This window comes from Onychostoma macrolepis, chromosome 06 (assembly GCF_012432095.1).
Source record: "Onychostoma macrolepis isolate SWU-2019 chromosome 06, ASM1243209v1, whole genome shotgun sequence".
Lineage (NCBI taxonomy): Eukaryota > Metazoa > Chordata > Actinopteri > Cypriniformes > Cyprinidae > Onychostoma > Onychostoma macrolepis.
The window spans coordinates 31,772,097-31,796,308 of NC_081160.1; the positions used below are offsets into that span (position 1 = coordinate 31,772,097).

The following is a 24,212-nucleotide window of genomic DNA, read 5'->3' on the forward strand; positions in this document are numbered from 1 at the left end:
TTTTATTAGAACTTATTTCCAGTTAAAATATCTAAAAATGCTAGGAACAAGATCAATTTGCTTGAGAAGCAACACTGCATGGGATAGCAAGGCCTGTTTTTTGTGTATCATTAAACAAGTGTATTTTTGCACTGAAAAAAACAAGGGAAAAAGAACTGTTTAAAGCATTTCTAGGTATTTTTACTGGAAAACAAGCCAAAAAACAGCTCACTTTTCAGAGATTTGTCTCAGTTGGATATTCAGAGGCTCCGTAGTGTACGTGATTACGTCATCACATTTTGACAACATTGATTGGTCAGAAGAAACCAATGCATTTCGTCTCTCTGAGCCAAACAGGAACGATTGTTGACGCTAAGTCCCACCCCGAGCCCAGATTGGTTCAAACTGTCACATAAACATAGGTTTTGGTCTTTTGAACCATTTTTTTAGCGTGTTTCTATGGGAATTTGAGCAAACGCAAAGTGAAAGTAAAGTGTGTCGTACGTGCATGAAAACAAACACAAAATAACACACTTGCATGAGAGCACTCTCTGAAAAAGCCCAGAAAAACACAGGACAGAGCACTTTGGCATAAAATAAAACAAAAGCAAGGATGAAAAAGTGGTACATATCGGATAAAGCACTGGAATTCATGTCTTTGTGTCGCGAGGCGATGTCCCGGTAAAATCAATTCTGACGCAGAGTGCAGTGGCTGTTTTATTACATAAATAATACTTATATAGTTCATAAAGATCATTTGGACTATTTTTTTCTATTGCACTCTATATATTTCTCACCCATGTTGTGTGTAGCTTGTGAATCATTTGCATTGCTTGTATTTTTGTTGCACAAGACACTTTTTTCACAACTTGCTGCACTGTTTGTGTTTGTTGTTCATACTCAGATTGAAAATATATATTTTTTTTTTTACTGTATTTTGTTATTATAGAACACGGTTTCCATTTGCTTTACTCCCTAAATGTTTTTTTGGATACATCTATATTGTTAGTAAAGTAAATAGACCTGTTTTTCAATGAAAAGCGCCTATAACAATATTGTAATAAATGGCTTTAACTTGCTTGGGGAATGTTATATGTAGACAGAAATTTTATTTGGAAGTGTAAAACACACAGATACAACTTTTTAAAGAAAAAAATCCAAACTTCAGGAGTTTCTATTTGAGTGCACAGCAAAAAAAGAAACACCCAATTATTGCTTGCGTTTTTCTTAAAATTCTGGAAATTCGATCATTCTTAGAGAAAACAAAGAGAAAATGGGCTAGACTGAAACATCAAGCTCTCCTGTTTATAATGATATATGGCACTGGATGCTGACTGCTAGAATAGGTCTGAAAAAAACAAAGAAAAGTACAGGCGTGTCAGGTGCCCCAAAAATGTTCTAGGTCTTTAAGGGTTAAAAATATCCTTGGTACAAGATTTTTTTCTCATGAACAAGATCGACTGTTTTCTTATACATACCTGAAGCTGAAAAACATTTAAATGCATTTCATGTGGCTCTCCTGAGAAAAAGACCCTCAATCTCCTCTAGAGTTTTAGTAGAAATCTCAAAAAAAAAAAAAATCCAATCAAATTCTACCCAGACCACAATGTCTGCATTTTGATATCTCACATATTCTGTCAACAATTTTCTATCAACTTTGCATCCAATTTTATATCTCCAAAAGAATATTTATGCATAAAGAAATGAATCCATTAAGTCTCCTGAGATGTAAGGAAGCAACTTCTGATCAACTTCAGATGTTCATGGGAACTTTAACACCAACCGAAAAAATCACAAATGAGACACTGCAGTCTGCAAATCAAAAGTCAGATGTCAAGATGAACTCGAACATTTCTCATCAAATGATCTGAGCTGCTTTCTACATGCAGTTTATAACTCTATACTAGATCTTTGTGGGGTGTATTCTTTTATCTCCTTAATGGAGAAACACCTGAGACGAAGATAATATTTCAGTGAAAGTGCATCCTATGAAAAACACAATTTTCTTTTGGAATTACAACATCAGTTTGTGTAGACTGCTAGACTATTGATGAGTCAGATATTTTGAACAACTCGACAATTACGCTTTAAGAAATTGCTTGTTTCTCCTGTTTCCCTGTAAGTGCTTATGTTGTGTTCTCTGAATAACTTTATTCAGCTCTATTTCACATTCTCAGAACCGTACCTGGAGTATTTTCTCATTTTACTCAAGTTTTATTCCATTTTATTGATGTGCTCTAGGAGTTTATTAGTGGGATTGTGTTTTATCCACTGTGTGATATCGGCACTTTTTTCTTTCTAGGGTTTATGAATGAGCAATACATCTTAAGTGATTTGACGCTTTTGCCCATTTGACTTCAGCAACCCTCATAACACCTGCTCAAGCCAAACACAGCAGCAATTATGCTGGAAATGCAACAGCATGATGAAATAACAGACCCATTGAGAATATTTCATGCTATTGCAATAACATAAAATACACAAAACATTCAATGCATGCTAAGATTCCTTTCACTAGTTAAAACGCAATGACTTGGCTTGACGAGCGCAGTTTCCTTTCCTGCATTGATGCATTTCTTATTGAAAAGGCTATTGAAGACCAAAACATGTCACACAAGTCAGCTTGTACCATAGACAAAAGCCATACACTAAACTCTCACTTCTCAATCAATTGGTGCTTGAGGAAGAAATGAAGTATGTGCGTTTGCACAACCAAAGACACACCGTTGAGCCATGATTTTCTGCTTGCTATTTTGTCATCTTGTAGGAGTAGCATTTAAATGAGCTTAAAGCTAAAGCCAAAAAACTCCAATTTTGACGTCATGAGGTTTTTAATCTGCTGCATTAATTTTTGCACATGAAAATATGAGCCAGTTTGCAGCAACGCCTGCCAGAATGCGCACCAAGGGGTTTGTTGGATTACAATACTTTTGTTAAAAGAATTTGTGGCATCTGAGACTGTCAGACAGTCTCAAAAACAACTCCAAACAAGGTCCTTCTGTGAAGCGCAGACAGTGAGCTGGTAGACTGTCCAGACGGGCAGGTGGGTTGGTTAACACTTCACAGTGACAAACAGGTATCAATAAAACATGCTGTGTATGACGGCCAAAACGGCTTTACCACAAGCAACTGCATACTGCAAAATGATATTCTTTATAATCATCAAATATCACCTTAAACAGATTTATTTAAGAATAAACGTCAATAAATTGTTACAAATGCGATACAAATTCTTAAAAGACAAATATAAAGTCTTTTTTTTTTTACCAGAATTATTATTCTATGAAATGTATTTTAATATTTATTCTAATTTACGATAATTCTAATTATATATACTAATTTATATTATAGAAATATTATAAAACTATTTTTTTTTTTAAGCAAATTAGTTCACATAGGCCTGGGTTATTATAGTTAACTAAAACTTAAACCAAGTTAAAAAAACTAAATAAATAATTGAAATGTATGTGTATGTATATATATATATATATATATATATATATATATATATATATATATATATTAGTGCTGTCAAACGATTAATCACATCCAAAATAAAAGTTTTGTTTACATAATATATGTATGTTTTCTGTGTATATTTATTATGTATATATAAATACACAAACATACAGTATATATTTTGAAAATATTTACATGTATATACATTTATATACTTATATGTTATTATATATAATTTAATATATAAACATAACATATTTTTCTGAAATATATACATGCATGTGTTTGTATTTATATATACATAATAAATATACACAGAATACACATATATTATGTAAACAAAACTTTAATTTGATGCGATTAATTGTCTGATAGCATTAATATATATATATATATATATATATATATATGTGTGTGTGTGTGTGTGTGTGTATATACATATATATATATATATATATATATATATATATATATATAAACGTATATAAAAAAACCTATAAATACATTTTATTTCAGCTAGTTGCCAAGGCAATATTTCTCATATTAATTTAGTTTAAAAAGTTCTAAAATGGAAATAAATGTAAAAAACAATAAGTATACAGAGATAAAGAAATAAAAACTTCTACAAATGACAAAACACAACATTACTAAAAGTTCCAAAAAAAAAAAAAGGAAAATATAAAACTAAAAACTAATTCAAATTATAAAAACTATAAGAAGAAGAAGAAGACTGAAAAAAATTATTCTTTGAATTTACATTTTTTTTTTTTTTTTAAGGTAAGTGGTTGCAATCAATTTATTTTACAAATAAATTAGTTTATTTAAATGTAGCTAAAATAAATTGATTGCAACCACTTACCTTAAAAAAAAAATTAGTAAATTCAATGAATATGTTTTTTTTTTGTGAAGAAGAAGAAGAATCTCAATTATACTAAAATAACACTGCATTAGGCAATAAAGTTATAAACTGCATGAAGTAAAAGTTATTCAGAAACACCTTTGTTTAAAGATGCCTGAGGTTTTCTTATTCTCTACTAACGAGCTGATGAGTGGAATCAGGTGTTAGATAAGGGAGACATACAAAAGGTGCAGGGCAGGGGGGCCTCCAGGACAGGTTTGGGAACCACTGCTCTAGAGGAAAGATTTCAGGAATAATAGTGACATGTATCAGAGACGCTTTTATGCACAAGAAAATACAACTAAAGCACGGAATGGACTCAAGACTTCCTGAATGTCCTGCACACAAACACAACCGTGGACGTGGTCACCAAAGCCATGGTGCGTCCACCGGCACAGAGCCACACTCAAATCAATTATGTGGCGTTTGGCAGTGTTGCACATGGATGATTGGAGAATGCACCACAGGGATACGCTTTCTGACGCAATCGTGGATTTATGGCAGCGAGACGAGCCGCAATACGCAGCAGGTGCGGCTCCTCACGCGCTGCCAGCAGTGTTATCACGCGCCTCCTCTTGGACACGCGCTCCTGTGAGTCTGGACGAGGATATGTGCATATCTTGCCTGGTATATGACATCCCCCAGAGCAATGCTGGGAAAATACCTGAAGCACATGCTACACAGAATTTAAGTAGTTATACTGCAGTTAAGATACGTGAAAAATTATATTTATTATATTACACAGTTATGTGCAACAGTTTGGGTCTGTAAGAATTTTATTTGAAAGAAAGTAATACTTTCATACAGCAAGCATGCATTAAATTGTTCCAGTGTAACTGTAAAGACATTCATAATGTTACAAAAGATTTCTATTTCAAAGAAATGCTGGGTTTTTTTTTACTTTCTGTTCATCAAATAATCATATCAACGTTGATAATAATCAGCATATTCAGCAAGACAATGAAGTTTTCCACAATTAAAAAAAGTACTGTAAATAAAATAAGATCATTAGACTAAGTTTTACAAGAAATTACTATTTCAGTGTTTCATTTATTCATGCTACATGTTTCAATGTGTTACTTGCAATTATTTGTAATTCAAAAGGATTAATGTTTATAATGTAATGTTATTCATGTATATTATTAATGCTGTTAAAGTTTATTAGTCTTATTATTGTTTCACTGTGTTACTTGCCAATTCTTTGTGATTAATTTACTAGCAATTTCTACACCAGCGTGTGACAACATTAAAACTTTACCTAATAATTTACACTAAACACAACTAATAGCTAGACATACCATAGTAAAGTCGTAAAAAGGCATATACAGCAACTTCCCCATAAGGTTTTGGATTGATAAGAGGATGAATAATGAATGTTTTGTTCATATAAGCCAGTAACGACATGAACAGTTACTTTGTGAAGCTATACGCCAACACTGCGGAGGGTCAAGAGAGAGAACATCATCCGAACGTCAAGTCATTATGAAGGGCTGTTGACCCTCTATAATAAGTGGGTCCACCATTAAATAATTAAATTAAATTACTGTTCACCTCAGAACGTCATTTTGATTTGTTTCAGAGATCAGCCGTCCGCCTCCGCACAACAATCAGAACAACAACTCTGCGTTTCTAGACATACAGGCTTCATATGCAAGCCTTTCATCCAGCAGTCTGCAAAAAGCAAAGCAAGAAAGTGCAAAAAAACGCAAAGGCAAATCGCTGTGTAACCGTAAGCATCTGAGACGCGTGACGTCTGCCGGATCCGAGTTGAAAGGCTGAGTAAGACGCGTCTTTCCACTCCAGGTGTTGTTATCGTTTATCCGTGTTGGAGACCTTGCGTGTAATGAGTGCTTTATCAGCACGTAACAGGCCGCCTTTAGTAGTAAATCACCAGCGGTAAACAAACCTAGGCGATGACGTGACGCTGTACCTTGTAAGATAAAGCCATAATTAAACCCTCAGCTCTTATCTTCACACGGGGAATTATGTCATTTAAATCTTCGCCTTGTAAAATAGCCGCCTGAACCAATTACGGGAGGCTCAAATGTGTCTCTCTCAAATGTCATTCTCATTTCGAGTAGGAATCGTTTGGGTTGATTGGAGTATCCGAAGGGAAAAATTTAATCAGAAATCCTATACGTGCGATGAGGGTTCAGATCGCAGATCTAACGTTCGCTCTAACGGTCTTTATCTGACGTATTTTAGAGGTGATTGGAAAGTGGCTTTTAACAAAGTTCAGATGTTTTGTGTTTTGGTTCAGATGCATTCAGTTATTCTCTATAAAGTTGTGGTATAAATGTGGTAAACACACACACACAAAAAAAAAAAATGTCACAAAACTATCAATAACAATCAAGAACATGGCCAGAATAAATATTAAATATTGAAAAAAAAAAAAAAAAAAAAATATATATATATATATATATATATATGGGGGAAAAATTTTAAAAATGAATTTTTTTTTTTTAATTATAAATTTCAAGCCCATTTTATTTCATAAAGCACACTTGTTCAACAAATTGGTCAAAAAAATACAGTTTAAAATATATATTTCACTGTAAGAACTATTATTAAAATTGTATACATTTTCTAAATGCACATAAAAAATAAACAAATAAATGATTTCATAAAAAATTATTGTGTCCACAGTGAAGTGTTTTCAATTTCACATTTTTTTTGTATATACTGTAACTTTTCATGAAACATTGTTTCAAAGTAGCTTCACAAAAATATGAATGTTTCTACATTACAACTATTAAATTTATTTAGTTAGTTATTTGTTTGTTTGGTTTTTATTTATTTATTTATTTATTCCATTACAATGATGAAAATTTCTGTGGGGAATGGTGCTTAATTGCCATTCATTAAAAATTGATTTAAAACATTAAATGAACGAACGAATGAATGTGGGAGTGAAATATGATCCAGACATTTCTTTGTGGGATTGTTGGAAAGTAGTACCACAGTTAAACCATGGTATGCCCTGAGTAGCTTGGAGTACTATATAAACACCACAATTCAAGAATACAGTCATCATTCAGCACAATGGGAAACACAGCATCACATCTACAAATATCACAGTGTTTTTCCATCAAGAACAAAATAATGTGAATCAGTCTATTCCAATTAAAAAAGAAAATGTGTGCAATCACACACAAAAGACAAGACATGAAATTACCATAAAACAGGCAAAGGAGAGAAAAGCATGTCAATTAGCTGTGATAACTAGCGCACACAGATATAATTAAAACACGCTGCTGTTAACAGTATCTGAGAGTGCATAGTCACGACGTGCATTAGATTTATCCCTGCAATCTGCATCAAACGTCCAGCGACGGACGCGTTTGTTAAGCAGAAATGACCGGCGTCCATGCGCCTCCAAACTATTCACCCGTGACCGAGAGAAAGGTCACGGCTTTGGACGCATCGCACTCGCATCTGGCCCAAATTAGAGCGTGAAAAGCACTGCTTCTCTCGCTGACGTCCACTGCATCAAACAAGGACCGTCTAACCATCTCAAAACCGCTCAAATGATGCCAAGGCGATGCCAGTGACCCCAGCGATGTGTCAAGAATGATCTCTCATATTCAACGTGCGCCGCACAACAACAACTCCCATCACATCAGTGCAAGAGCCCAGCCATAGTGATTATTGTCACTCCGTGGAAAATCTCCCATGCTCGGGTTTTAATGAAGACGGGAGAGCGCGGAGAACTGGGGCAGTCCGAGACCGGCTCAGAAGAATTGTTGTGTCTCCCGGGTATTAACTTACAAAGCCCATTACAGCAGTAAAACAACAGGGAAACGCATGCAAAAGCCCAGCGGCTCGGCACGGCTCGTCACGTCCCGTCCCGCACCAGTCCTAATCTCTCTGAGATATGCATCATTGCATCAAATCCCACTGTATCCGCAGATTAAACTTGTGCGCTTGCAACACTGTGACATTAGAAACAGATGTGCGGCGGTCGTATCATAACTTATTTGTAGTAAAAGCGTCCTTTATGCATCCGTACGGCTCACAGGCATGCTGATTCTACAGCTGACAGAGAGAAACGCACGTTCACACCACACGGTCTTTGAAAAATGCTTCGTTTAAATTCCCTGGGGTTTCTTTAGTCAAGTCCAAAGAACACTTCAGGCCAAAAAGAACCACTAGGGCACAAGAGACTTATTTAAAAATTAAATAATTTAATAAAATTAAATGGCTAGGCTTATTATTTTAGTTTCTTCTACTAAATCATATACCAAATATTTAATTCAAAATATGCATGAAATATGGTGGCAATAAAACAGAAGCTAAACTCAAAGAATGCAAAAAGAACTTTTACATATGAAAATGCACACATACACAATACCGTCAGTATATCAATTTGTATAGCCTATGTTTTATATAACAGATTAATATATATATATAAATATATATAAATAAAATAAAGAATGTCAAATATAATAATGCACTCTACATATATATATATACAAGTTACAAGTTAAACTAAATTAATATGAGAAATATTGCCTTTGCAACTAGCTGAAATAAAATGTATGTATGGTTTGTTTGTTTTTTTAATATAAGTTTATATATATATATATATATATATATATATATATATATATATATATATATTAGTGCTGTCAAACGATTAATCGCATCCAAAATAAAAGTTTTAGTTTACATAATATATGTGTGTGTACTGTGTATATTTATTATGTATATATAATTACACACACATGCATGTATATATTTAAGAATAATGTTATGCTTATATATTAAATATATTCATATATGATACAATTTATATGAATATAAAATATATACATTTAAATACATGTAAATATTTTCAAAATGTATGCTGTATGTGTGTGTCTTGTGTGTATGCATCCAGGTGGATGCTGCTCACTGGTGGTGGACGAGGGGTACCCTTACTATGTAAAGCGCTTTGAGTGCCTAGAAAAGCGCTATATAAATGTGTGTGTGTGTGTGTGTGTGTGTGTGTGTGTGTATATTACAGCTGTCAAACGATTAATCGTGATTGTTTACATAATATATGTTGTGTATATTTATTATATATAAATACAAACACATGTTAATGTTATGTTTATATATTAAATATATTTATATATAATATAAAATATAAGATTATGAATATATAAATGTAAAAATATTTTCAAAATATATACTGTATGTGTGTGTATTTATATATACATAATAAATATACAGTACACCTACATATCTAATGTAAACAAAGTTATTTTGGATGCGATTAATCGTTTGACAGCACTAATATATATATATATATATATTTATTTTATTTTATTTTTTAATTATTATTATTATTTGTATGTATATATGTGTGTGTGTGTGTGTGTGTGTGTATATATATATATATATATTCATATAGTGCATTATTATATTTGGCATTTTATATATATATATATATATATATATATAAAATGGCAAATATAATAATACACTATATGAATATATATATATATATATATATATTAGTGCTGTCAAAGTTAGCATAAATTAATTTTAATGGCACTAATTTTATTAATGCGCGATTAATGCAGCATGCATTTTCTGTTTGACCCGTGGTCTAGCCCGTAGTTGGAGAACTGGAGATGCACAGTGTTGCCAACTTAGCGACTTTGCAGACCCCTTTAGCGACTCCCCCTCTCCCCTCCCCCCTTTCAAAAAAGCGCCTAGCGACAAATCTTTAGGGTTTGCCCAAACCTTATGTAGTTTCTCGCTGGTACTGCTGCGCGAGCACGAGGTCTTGCTGTCCCAGCGCGCGCACACACACCTCTCTCTCTCTCTCTCTGTGCGTCTGCTCTGTTCAGCGAGCAGCGGAGAGGAGCAGCGCTTTCAGTTAAACACAGATATTATGCTGCTTCTTTAATTTTACATGCAAGTATAGCCGAAATCACAGCACAGCTATTGTCATTATCTTATGTGTATTTGATTTCATCAGACGACGGCTCGATTATCAGGATTTTCCTGTAGTTTAACATCTTGGAAGGAGAGCTGGTTATGTAGCCTAGTCTTAATGGGTCGTGTTTCTGTCACTATTTCATATTCATTCCGTTGTCTGACAACAGAAACAGTAAAATATAACAGTTTTATTGAGAATTTAGCTGCATCAAAATACAGTAGGCTATGTGGGCACAGAGAGGCAAACCAAACTAATAATAAATAATACATTTTGCATTTTCAGAAGTAGTGAGCTGCCCTGTCCTGCAAAAATGTAAACAGGTTTCTGTAAGTAAATTTCTCAGTGCAAAGAAAGAGAAGTAATGGGAACCTGGAATTTATTTTTTCATGTGTCTAATAGACATGAACAAGTTCTTTGAAAAACATCCATGACCTTTGAAACATGTCTAGTCTCCATGCTCTATGTTGACTATGGTTTCAATGATAATAAACATACATTTGCATAAAGCATCCATATTTGTCCATGCCCATGTAAATTAGAGTATTAAAAACTTGAAAAGTATTAATTTAAGATACATTTAGAACAAATAAAAATGTGCGATTAAGTATATATATATATATACACACACACACACACACACACACATACATACTCATATACATATATATATATATATATATATAATGTGACGGATCAGTGGCCCTCCCCTCATTATCATCACCACCCGTCCCTTATTCGCCGCCTTCACCAGGCTCCCGACTGGAGTGGGTGGATGAGAGGAGGGCGTGGGATCAACGCGGGCTGGCGGCGTGTGATGAGGCACAGCTGGACTGAATGAAGCCTCATCACCGCCGCTGTTAAATGCCCAGCGCGCCTCTCCTCGAGAGACCGGTCTCTTCCCCCGTGCATGCACGCTGGTGTCCTCGTGGGTCCAGGAAGGGTGCGTAGAGGGACATCGCGCCACCGAAGACGTGAGCTGCGAACCCGCGGTCCGGACGAAAGCCGAACCCGTATTACGGCCGTCGGACCAGGATGTCGGGCCGTACAAGTCCTACCAAAGGCCGTGGACGACGTGTAAGAGCCGCCGCTGTGATGAAGCCGCCGCCCTCGCGCCCCGGACCCGAGTGGGAGCGCGTGCGGCCGCCGGACTCCGCCCCTTCGCTGGACCCTTCCCCTTTTGGAACACTGCCCTCCTGCACAAGCCCCGCAGCACGACGAGGACACCAGACCCCTGTTTATTTTGGACACTTCTTCCCCTGGACACTTTATTTTGTTAATAAAAAGCCTCTCCGAGGCCTGACGCCACACCCACTGTGTCTGTCGTTGGCTCCTCCGTCACAATATATATACACACACACACATACTCATATACATATATATATATACACATACAAATAAAATGAATAAATAAATATATATATATATACACTTTTTTTTTTTTTGTACTAAAACTGAAAAATTCGAACAAACCAAACTAAATCAGGAAATTCAGAGCACATCCACTTCAGGAGACAGCGAGAAGCAAATCCAGAAATGATTAAAATCTGGATGTTGAATTGATGAGCCATACATGCTGAAGCAGCTGTCATATTTACAAATGTTTTATATGTAAACATTCATACTTACTGTAAACCTCATTGAGCGTCTCCCTCACTATAAAGACAGCAATATATTGATGTTATTGCCAGCGACTTATTTATACATGTGGCTAATAGACATGAACAAGTTCTTTGAAAAACATCCATGACCTTTGAAACATGTCTAGTCTTCATGCTCTATGTTGACTATGGTTTCAATAATAATAAACATACATTTGCATAAAGCATCCATATTTGTCCATGCCCATGTAAATTAGAGTATTAAAAACTTGAAAAGTATTAATTTAAGATACATTTAGAACAAATAAAATGTGCGATTAAGTATATATATATATACACACACACACACACACACATACATACTCATATACATATATATATATATATATATATAATGTGACGGATCAGTGGCCCTCCCCTCATTATCATCACCACCCGTCCCTTATTCGCCGCCTTCACCAGGCTCCCGACTGGAGTGGGTGGATGAGAGGAGGGCGTGGGATCAACGCGGGCTGGCGGCGTGTGATGAGGCACAGCTGGACTGAATGAAGCCTCATCACCGCCGCTGTTAAATGCCCAGCGCGCCTCTCCTCGAGAGACCGGTCTCTTCCCCCGTGCATGCACGCTGGTGTCCTCGTGGGTCCAGGAAGGGTGCGTAGAGGGACATCGCGCCACCGAAGACGTGAGCTGCGAACCCGCGGTCCGGACGAAAGCCGAACCCGTATTACGGCCGTCGGACCAGGATGTCGGGCCGTACAAGTCCTACCAAAGGCCGTGGACGACGTGTAAGAGCCGCCGCTGTGATGAAGCCGCCGCCCTCGCGCCCCGGACCAGAGTGGGAGCGCGTGCGGCCGCCGGACTCCGCCCCTTCGCTGGACCCTTCCCCTTTTGGAACACTGCCCTCCTGCACAAGCCCCGCAGCACGACGAGGACACCAGACCCCCTGTTTATTTTGGACACTTCTTCCCCTGGACACTTTATTTTGTTAATAAAAGCCTCTCCGAGGCCTGACGCCACACCCACTGTGTCTGTCGTTGGCTCCTCCGTCACAATATATATACACACACACACATACTCATATACATATATATATATACACATACAAATAAAATGAATAAATAAATATATATATATATACACTTTTTTTTTTTTTTTTTTGTACTAAAACTGAAAAATTCGAACAAACCAAACTAAATCAGGAAATTCAGAGCACATCCACTTCAGGAGACAGCGAGAAGCAAATCCAGAAATGATTAAAATCTGGATGTTGAATTGATGAGCCATACATGCTGAAGCAGCTGTCATATTTACAAATGTTTTATATGTAAACATTCATACTTACTGTAAACCTCATTGAGCGTCTCCCCTCACTATAAAGACAGCAATATATTGATGTTATTGCCAGCGACTTATTTATACATGTGGCATAATCTGATACAATGCAAAGCAGCACATATAAAATCAGCAGCACATAATAACAGGCTGAAACATCTATTTGCATGTGCTATTGTAATGCATGCATCCAAACGCACTCATAAAGCGCTCTATAACTGCTGCATGGACATAAATTTCACATATACAGCTTTTGTGCTGTCACTAATTTACATTTTAACAAAACTCCAGTAAAAAGGCGCTATCAGTCTGAGAGAGTGTTTCTATATGCATATATATCTTTACTAACATCAAGGCCGGAATATGCTGATCTCTCATGTCTGTACTTATCTTATTACTATAACCATAAGACGAGAGGCTAACAGCTCCCTGAGGAAAATGGCATTGCTCTTTCATAGCTCACAAGTGTTAATGGAGTTCGTAGTCTAGTGGACCACCGATATGAGTTTTCCAATACGGATAACTAGAGGCTGATGCAATGCTGGCTTAAATGTGATAAGATCTAATAGCTGTCTAGGAGGAACAACTGACATATCGAGAAGATCTCATCTGTGATTTTCTTCCTTCCAGAAGCACTATTTCCATTTCCAGACCAGTTTGCGTGACTTAGTTGAGCTTTAACTTCCTGTTTCACTCCCACCTGAGCCTCGGACCATCAGCCCACTGGAGTCATGCCGCCTGACAGCAGGCAAACTCTCTTTTTCTCTTTATTTCTTTCATGCCAGCATCATTCTGGTTCAGTCTATCACACACACACACACACGCACACACTGTCAGAGATAAACTGCACACTGTCACTGAAACACTGCCGTCCTCAAGTCAGCGCTCAACACGGCATGGAAAATCTCAATATATCTGCAATAATGTCACAGAATGCTTTTTTGATAGTAAAAGGAGAGGTGCTGGTTTCACGGATGAATGAGTGACTGATCAAACTAACATCCAACAGAAATCTCTGCTTCTGTAATGTCACCTTTTTAAAGTGAAACAGGATATTAATATAAAAATATAGATGAAATATAGGAGATTTGGAATAACATTTACAGTAAAACCATACATACAGAAAAATAAATAAATATTAATTATTAAAAAAAATAATGAGATTACATTACTAATGTATAACATTAATAAGAAGGATATTTTTATTTTATTTTTCATTTTATAATGATGAGAACTTCTGGGTAGAAATGTCATGTCATGTAATGAAAGCTAAATACTTGAAATAATTTGATAAAAATATAATATCAAATAATTTAATCTAATCTAATATAATTCTAGGCAAAAAATAAATAACGTAGGAGTGAAATATGAGTTTTTTATTTTTATTTTAGTAATATATGACAGTTTTTTTATTTCAAATTTACTCTATTAATACACATTGTAATTTGTAGATTATATTTACATATGATTATATTAGGCTTAAAAAAAGAAAAGTAAATTTTTAACTCCATTATGACAGTAAGTGTACGGAAAATACTGTTGTTGTTGTTTTGTTTTGTTTTTTTGGTGTTTTTTAATGTTGGGAGTTACTGGGTAAAAATGTGCTTATTTAACTGCTATCTATCTATCTATCTATCTATCTCGATGGTGATGTCTACTATTTACCAATTTACACATTTTTTGTACAAAAAAAAAAAAAAACGTAAAAAATGCAACTTCCAAAGACAAACTGCTTAACATTTTTAGCATTGTGTCTATATCTTGGTTTTAAATATTAATACATTTTCTTTCATTTCTACACAGTTTTGAAGCCATCATTATTCAGGTCTAGTTTTGGGTGCAAAAAATCCTAAATCAAACTGAAAGGCTGACTCATATCAAGAGTAATACGGTCATTATTTCGCACCCCATCACCCGAGCCGAATAAAAACAGTACTCCGAGCGTGATTTCATCTGAAGAGCAGCTTCGTCCCGGGGTCAGCGGTGGGCCGTACGATCAGGACCAGAAAGGTCCGGAGGAGGATCTGATCAAAGCTCGCCTGAGATTGCAGGCCTCGTGTCAAATTCATGATGTAGGGTCGCCGGGCTTGACCAAACGACCGCTCGCTCGCAAAGTCAACACACATTCCCAGAGATTGGAAATCCGCAAGCTGCGCCGGAGCCGTCCGCAATAGCCATAATCAAATATGAATGGCTCCAGTAATACTGCCGCACTCTTGAAAGATAGAGGTGAACAACGGGCAATAACTCAACAAGATGAATCATTTTCAGGGAGACGTCTGGAATTGAGGGCTTACTTTGATGGCAACCGCGAGTGAAGTGCCGATGGGGAGTTCATCCTATCAATGGGTTACGCCTCCGAGTACCTGCGTGGATTGCAGTCTGGGAGAACTTCAGGCTGAATCTTGATCGTTTCGGAGATCTACAGACCATCCCGTCCTAGACCAGGAACAGGCTGGAGGCAGAGAAGGCCGTGTCCGAACACATGCAGCACCGGTGGAGCCTGGGTTATCAGAGAAAAGCCTGTAGCTACACCTGACCCGTTCCAGCCCTTAAGTGACCACAGAGGAATAGAAACCTATATAGCTTTAAAATTTAAAACTGGATGGTGTGTGAAAGTTTTTAAGAGGAGAGAAGAAACCCAGAGAGAGAAAAGGACCTGAAATGAGAGGTTTTACGGCTGTGGTTTCGAGTAAATGATTCGTTCATTTTGAATGAATCTTTCATATGACTCGGGAATAACGAGTCATCTCAGACAGTGATTCATTCATTTTTTGTTCTGTACAGGAGACAGAATTGACTCCTACGGTTACGTCATGCATTTGTAGTCTCAAATTGCAGCATTTTATTTCGTACAATGTATACATTCGTGAATTTCTGTCATGATGGTTATTTTCCATAACGTTGAATGTGGGAATAAAGAGTTGGTTATGCTTTAAACTTTATCCATATGATGGAGAAAATCATTTTGATAATTCCTAAATATAATACAACGTACAACATTACATTAGTATTATTGACTGTAAGATCCTGAACCTGGAAGCAGGCACGTGACAAAAGAAGGAATGACTCAGACCTGAAGACTAACTACACGAACAAAGACTAATTTAGTAAACTAATTGGTCCCACTTTATATTAGGTGGCCTTAACTACTATGTACTTACATTTAAATTAATAATTTGGTACAATGCACTTATTGTGTTCTTACATTGTACTTATATTTTTAAAAATACCTATATGTAATTACATATGTAATTAATTTCTGTAATTACATTTATAATTACACTGTTGACCCATCCCTTACACCTTAACCCACCCTTAAACTTACCCATACCACCAAACCTGTCCCTAACCTTACCCGTATCCCACCTCAATAGCAGCAATAGTGTTTTGCAATACAATATGACCACAATAAGTACATTGTACTTATTTTTTGATGTAAGTACATAGTAGTTAAGGCCACCTAATATAAAGAGTGACCAACTAATCTATTTCTGTTTCTCCTAATTTGGCCTTGGCTTCATTATAGTTTTGTCTTATTTGACATGTGATAAATGTTTGCATGAATAGATGTGTTGGGGAGTTTCGCTATTAACATGTAACAATTTAATTATATTCTGCTGAAATGAACCAAATGAACAAGATTCAAAGATCTGAGTCAGGAAAATTATCCGAACTTCCCATCACTACCGGTTTCATCACAAACTGCACAACTCATCTCATATTTAGAAAGTTGGATATATAGCCTACCCAACTTTGTCCATACATACACGTAAAGCAATATATACTACACCTTAAATCTCAATAATCGTATTTTAATTTTTTTGCAAAATGCATTGTTATTATATTATTGTCCAGATATATATTAAATTGGATGCATATAGTATATCCAACTTTTTTTTTTGTATTCATACAGCACATTTACAACTGCACGACTGCTTGTATCATCGCAAAATGTAACTATATTATCGTCCAGCTCTAATCTGCTAAATGCAACTATAAGGCATGAAGATATTAAGATATTATAAACTGACATCATGATTTTCTTTAAAGCTGCTTTTGAAACAATGTGCATTGTGAAAAGCACTATGCAAATACATTTGACTTGACATATTTCTTAGACAGCGCTGAGAGTAAATGAAGAGCAAACGGAACGCTTTACTGAAGTCTTGTTTCTCAAAGGACTGTCTGTGAAAAAGAGCCCAGAAATCTCACACACGTCTCCTCTAGATTTTCAGAAAAGAGCTCAATGTTTCAAACTGTGCTCAGATTTGCCAAGATAGCAAAAGCATGCATAAGTCATCAGACCAAATGATCTGAGCCATCCACCATATCTACTATTAGTCGTGATTCGCATCTATTTTGATTTCTTCTTCTACAGAATTTTAAGAGAAACATCTCCTAAAATCTCCTGAGCCATGAAAGAGCAACCTTTGAGCAACAAAAATCGCTACAGGGACTCTAAAGCAATCACAGACAGCCTGTTTAGTGCTGGTTAATTACCATTGAAAATCGACTGTGTTCCACTGAATGGCATGAAAATTAATTATTGTTAACGTACTTATTTATATATATTGTTTGTGCGTCTGCCAGGAAGCACTGCGGGCGACGTACGGACCATTGACAGAGCAACAAAACAGAGCAGCTCTCTTTCTCCGGAAAAACACATGCATGTCTGATGCAACTCATGAAAGAAGCCGTGTGAGACATTCTAACATGTATTTACTGCCGTCTCCTCTGACAAATGCCAACTCATCCAGCCAAGCTAAATTTCCATGGTAACATGCTACTGGACGACCAACATTGAGAAAGAAATGATTAAAACGCATTATGAAACTGTGACGAGGAAGTCAGTTTCACATTTGTTTATTTTTATGAATCACCCTGTCAGTCAAAACAGACAGATTTCACGTCGCTTCATGATAGTCGGTCGATCCGAATTTGGGAAAATGCTTGCAATTTTTCTCTTAATGTGTCATGCAACATTTATCATCATAAATTATAATATCTGCAACAACTGGGGCGAAAAGACAGATTGATAAATTTGTGAATTACAGTCTGTACAGAGATCAACTCATTTGCAACTGTCTGCAAAATACAGAAAGCACGATGATGCAAATAACGTTTATGAATCGTTTTCCATCTTCACATTTCATTACTCCGAGTGAATCGGAACTATAAGCTTCAAAACATTTCCTTCACAGACATTCAAATCTAAAAGCAGTAGTCTTACCATGTGCTTCTGCTGCTACATGCTAAACATAAATAATTAATCATGCACAATGCTTTTGGGTCTCTGTTGCATATGAAAAACATTTTTTGGTCCATATTCAAATACAGACTCATTCTCAAGGGTACCGCTTTGAGTAACAGTAATACAGCCTGACAGAGTAATGACAGTAATTATTGAATTATTGTCGTGGTGCTCCAAAAAAACGCTTTTGAAAAAGCCACTTGACCTGCATGTAATCACAGTTACCTGAAAAAAAAAACACACAGCTTTTCATTTTGTTCCACTGCTGTTTGCATGCTTCACTACTGCAGGGAATAATGACAGAGGCAAACTCAGTACAAGGTAAAAACGCTGTGTTCATTCTAATAATACCTTCTTTATTTCAAAGGTATAAAGCCTTGTGGATAATAACAGATAGAGAGTGAATTGAATGGAAAATGAGGTTTATAAGCAAATATTCTGTTCAAATCAACATTCATGCGTGTTAATCCAGCCATTCTGATTCCTGTGCTATCCGTGCAAAACTCGCTCAGCATCTAAAGCTACTTTTGTTCTGCATCTTAAGCTATTATAATGTAAACAAAGAGCTAAATGGAAAATGAGTCATTGTATTAGCAAACACTCAGCATACATGCTAATGTCCAATTGATGTATAAAATCAAATCCAGCCATACTTTTCTCATAAAATTTCCTGATTCACTCTAAATTACGTCATTTTACAAAAGTAAAATGAGTCCAGTGGTCCCTCTAAACTACACACTTCTGATGTAGCTCCCATTCAGAGTAAAATCTACCAAGGTGGCAGACTAAAAAATGCATGAGGAAAAAAGCAAAAGATCTTGAAACAGAGCTAAACGAATGAGTAATGTTTCAACAGAACATTCATTTATTGTTTTCTTTATTTTATTTTTTTTGGTAGTCAGAATGTAGTCAGAAGCATATAAATAAATAACAGCACATGTGAAAGTCCATAAGGGCAATGCATTTTTTTAATTTTTTTTTTTTTGCCAAAAAAAAAAAATCAATGTACTCTATTTTTTTTTTCAGGATCATAAAACTTATTTCCAGTGTTAAATGACAAACCAAATCCCAGCTTTTTAATTTTCAAGGTGGCCAAAGCATCACCTACAATAGAAATACATTTTACTAAGCAAGAACAAATTGAAGCGAACACTGGATGCAAATGTGATGTTGATTTTCAATAAACAAATAAAGCCTGTAGATATATAAAGATTCAATTAAGATTTTAATGCATTTGACTTCATGTAAAGACAAAGCTGTTATCAGTGCTAAATGTAAACCAAACTATTCTGTTCTGCCGTGAGACTTCTTCACATACATTACATATCGCCCACTCTGCTTCACAACAACAGTGAGAAAGCAGCCGTTGTTTCACGGGCAACTGGGTGAAAAGCCCACACAGTCAGGAAGACAGCGAGGCCGGAAACACGGGGGGTCGCGTTCCTTTGGCATAAGCCGGATCTCGGAGCAGGTGTGGGATCGTAACACAGCAGATAATTTAAGCAAAGGTCTGCGGCAGAGGCACCTAAAGCAGGTGCAAAACTGCAGCGGCGCTCCCTGAACTCCACCGCTAGACCGAGATCAATTAAACGGGCCTGATGGTCCTCCTTCCAGGAGTCATAAAACCTCTCTCATTTGTAACCCATATCTGTCATCTCTACCGCCCCTCAGGCAACATACATCAACTTCCCCCACCCTCGCAGTCCCGCTGCGCTAAGGTTTATACTCAGACTCAGTAAAAGGTAATCAATGTTGTCCGTGGCACGTCGCTTCTTCCACACGATCTATCAAAGAGGGCCGCGTGACCGGGCCCTGAGTCTGAGGACCCGAAGGCGACGCGGCCGGTCACGAGACATAAATCACGACGAATCTATATCACATTAGTTTATGTGAGTTCGGAGCATGTATGTGCTTGTATGGAAAAGCGCTGCTGACAGGCCTCTGCAGTTGCATTATGGGCGGCCTGGCGGTGCATATCAACATAGCTGTCAATAGCACTCAGCAAATGCATGGGAATGCAATGACACTCACATATATACAGCCACAGAGCAAAAGGTGAAAGCAGCCGATAATTCACATTGCTCTGTTTATAATTGTGGGCTCTGTTAAAAATTAATGCGATAATTACATGCAAGCTGGAATGCGCTGACGCAACTCAGGTTTCATTAGCGGTGGATAATCCAAAGGGTGCGGTGCTTTAAGGCATCTCTGGACATACATCAGTCGCTTAATTGGATAATCTAAATCGCTGATTGGATATCGAGTTCCAGCGCGGGCTCCAAGGGGCCCAATGGGGAGCTGGGTAAATGACAACAATCAGCGAGAACAGAGCCGAGACGCTTGAGGATTAAACGGAGATCATGTCAGCACACAACGAGGGGCAAACAGCCATAGGTTCGTGAACGAGAGAGGAAACGCTGTCAACTTTCACACAGCGCCTCCCTTGCTACACTGAGTTTTTCCCACACACGTAGAAGACATGAAAGGCATGTGCTCACTCAGGAGACAAACCTTTAGAGATGTCAACTTATCGACGTGGATAAGTACCACGCGGTCAAAGCTGCCTTGGTCTTACTGGAAACTACAAGATAAAGAAAACATGCAGTAGGGAATGGGGTTATTAAGCAGTTAAAATGCATGAAACACAATGCAAACATAGTCTGCATTTTTTTCATCCAGTCCATTTTTTACTTACTGAAAAAAAGACTACTCAATTTCCAAGCACAAAGCATTGAACAATGATGTAGTCATGATGTGGACAATCACTAAAGAGCCAAAATTAACATAATTAACCATTCCAGGCATCAATACGTCTATGCATTAGATGTCTAATGCATATATGCATGCATGCATGCATTAGCCAGTGCATACATAAGAAGTTAATTACTGACTAAATATAAATAAGAAGGGGGTGTTCTCATTGTGCTATTCATTAAATACTCAATTATCTACAAAACAACCAAAGCATGACGAAATTCAGCTAATCAAAGGCTGTACTACATCAACTTACTGTTTTGATGATAATAAAGTGCCAAAATGTCATTTTTGGAGGGTTTCTAAACATTAGAAATCCTCTAACGCACAAAGGAGTCGACTTCCACTGAGTCAAACAAGAGATCATCACATAAATATTACAGAAATCATTCCTTGTTTAAGTGATTCTAAATAATGTTACAGAAGCCTATAGTATATGCAATACTAAGAAATACAGAAACCTCATATTGCAGAATATGCACATCATGCTGGTTAAGATGAGAACTGTAGCCCCTTTAGGCAAAATGTTATTGACGGTACTCTAAATGATCCACCAAACCAATAATCAATCATTTCCAGTCTAATTGAGCAGATTTAGATTCTGATCAATAGGTGATCACCTCAATAACACACAAAGGAGCCAAGCCTCCGTTCAGTGAAGCACATCAAGACAGAAGTTCACTTGATAATTCTGCAACACATTGCTTAAGTTTCAATACTGACGTGATACTAAATTATTTCCAAGATGAGTTACAGTGGTGGAAAAACACAGCCCATGGTCACTGTAACCTTTAAAATATGCATCATCAATGAAAAGAAACAGAAACTCTATTTCCGATACAGAGAGTGCGTCCAGGTAAAATGGGACAAGCTTAATCATCTTTATCATTAGTGTATATGTTCCGTTACTAAAAAATGACAGATCACAACTTAGTACAAAAATTTGAACCAAAAAAGGTCCCCTCTGTGTTCACCCTACGTACATTTATTGCATATGTATATACATAAGAACATGTATATGTTGGGGAAAAACCCCGGCAAGATGACATACAGACACCACGTTTTGGACACCGTTTGGAATGATCTGCCAAACTAAATCACCGCCATAATCAGTCATTTCGGGCTATATCAGCAGATTTTGAAATTGAACAATAGATGATGATTTCAATAACACATCAGCCCGTGTTTATAGAATATCTAGGCAACTCTTTTGAACTTTTCGTTCAGGCAAATGCACATATCGATAATATCAGAAAACAAAGACGCATTGAAGATAAAACGGATTATTGATTAAGACGCAAACTACCGGCAACAAGTTGCGCGTAACCCCTCTATATGAGACACTGTCTGCCTTATAGACACATCTCCAGCCGTATTATACATCTCAATAGATGTTCTACCTAAGAATCTGAGAGTTGGACACATGCATTGGATGTAAGTCTCTGTAATAAAGCATAAGTTTATGGAGAGGAGCTTTACCTGAAGCGCAGTCACACTGAAGCCTCGGCTGTGGATTTTACGCACTGTGTTCCGCGTAATTCGTGCTGCTCCTCTATAAGGGTACGATCCTCAATGCAGCGCGGTGTGAGCGCTGGGAACAGACGCGATGCGATGCGATGCGATGCGATGCCTGCTCTCCTCTCCGCCGCCGCGCCGCGCGTGATGAGAGTCTCTTCTGTCTCCAGCGCGCGCGTCTGACAGCAGCGCGCAGCCTCATGCGGCGATGAGCAGAACTGACTGAATAAGAGCAGGGCTGAGAGTTCACATACTGCTGTGTGCACACTTGCGTTAACCCTCTAAGTATGCATTATGAAAGAAATGTTTCAACTGCCTTTCTTGCTTAAAATGGAAGTCGTTCATATTCGGGGAGTTCCGCTCGCACACACCTTCCGCTTACTGTCAAGATGTTTATATTGCATCTTCATGCACATTAGTAAGTGCTCCTGTTAATATATATATATATATATATATATATATATATATATATATATATATATATATATCAACACAGCTCTTCTTAAAAAAAAAAAAAACTCGCAGCTCTTCTGATTCTGTCGACTCTGCATTTTTTTTTTTTTTTTAACTGATGTCACAAATAATGAATACAAGCAGTAGCCTATTACACCCCATTATTACACTAATCATGCCACACAACGATTCTAATGGAAGCAGCAATAACTGTAAAAAAAAAAAAAAAAAAGAAAGTTGTTGTAGTTCGTAGTTGTAAGTAGGATTATTGGTGTACATTTTATTTAGTCTTTCTACTTCAAATGTTGCTTCAAATTTTTACTTCTCTCAATTTTTTTGTTTTTTGTTTTTTTAGTGCACGAGGTAAAATGCATCAGGCAAGCTACAAGTAAATGTAATTGGTAATCACATGAAAATACAGTTGCTTACTGATATTTTGACCATCACGAGCCGTTGTCACTAAATTGCCACTGTATTATTGATAGGCAGGCATGTAATTCCTGTATTTTTTTTTTTTTTCATTTTACCATAAAAGATTTGATAAAAGTATTAAGACTAATATGCTAGCAATTCAGCAGGTGCTGTCACGATGTCATATCAATAATACAGACTCAATTTAGTGGCAGCTCCACCTAATGGCAACATACAAAGTATTGTGTCAGTAAAGGCACAAACACAGTTCCTTGCATCATCATCATCATGGAATTATTGATGTGTTACATGTGGACAATTAAAAAGATTTCGACCATTTTTGTCCAGCATGGTCAAGAGGTGATCTGACCCAAATTTGGTGAAGATTCGATAAAGGCAGCAGAAGATCGAAAAAAATTAAATGGTGGAGATGACCAAAACTGCATAGGTAAAAAATGTAAAGAGAATATTGTGCCTGTTGTTATGCTGTCAATAAATTCATCAACTTAACTTTTTAAAAAAGCAATTTGCAACACAAAATCTATATGCTATATTATAATTAAGTCCCATAAGAGCTATAAAATAATGTTAAATCATCATATAACAAATGGCTTACCTGATTAAGTT

At 36.7% G+C, this 24,212-nt stretch overlaps 1 protein-coding gene across 1 annotated transcript in view; it reads right to left on the reverse strand.

Moving 5' to 3' along the window:
• The window catches only part of LOC131542803 (cadherin-22-like), a 220,011-nt gene extending 197,123 nt beyond the window's left edge, over positions 1–22,888 (reverse strand). Inside the window, exon 1 of the mRNA XM_058779807.1 lies at positions 22,686–22,888. The gene's annotated coding sequence lies outside the window, so the exon portion shown is untranslated. The remainder of the gene's footprint in view (positions 1–22,685) is intronic.
• Positions 22,889–24,212: the final 1,324 nt, after the last annotated feature.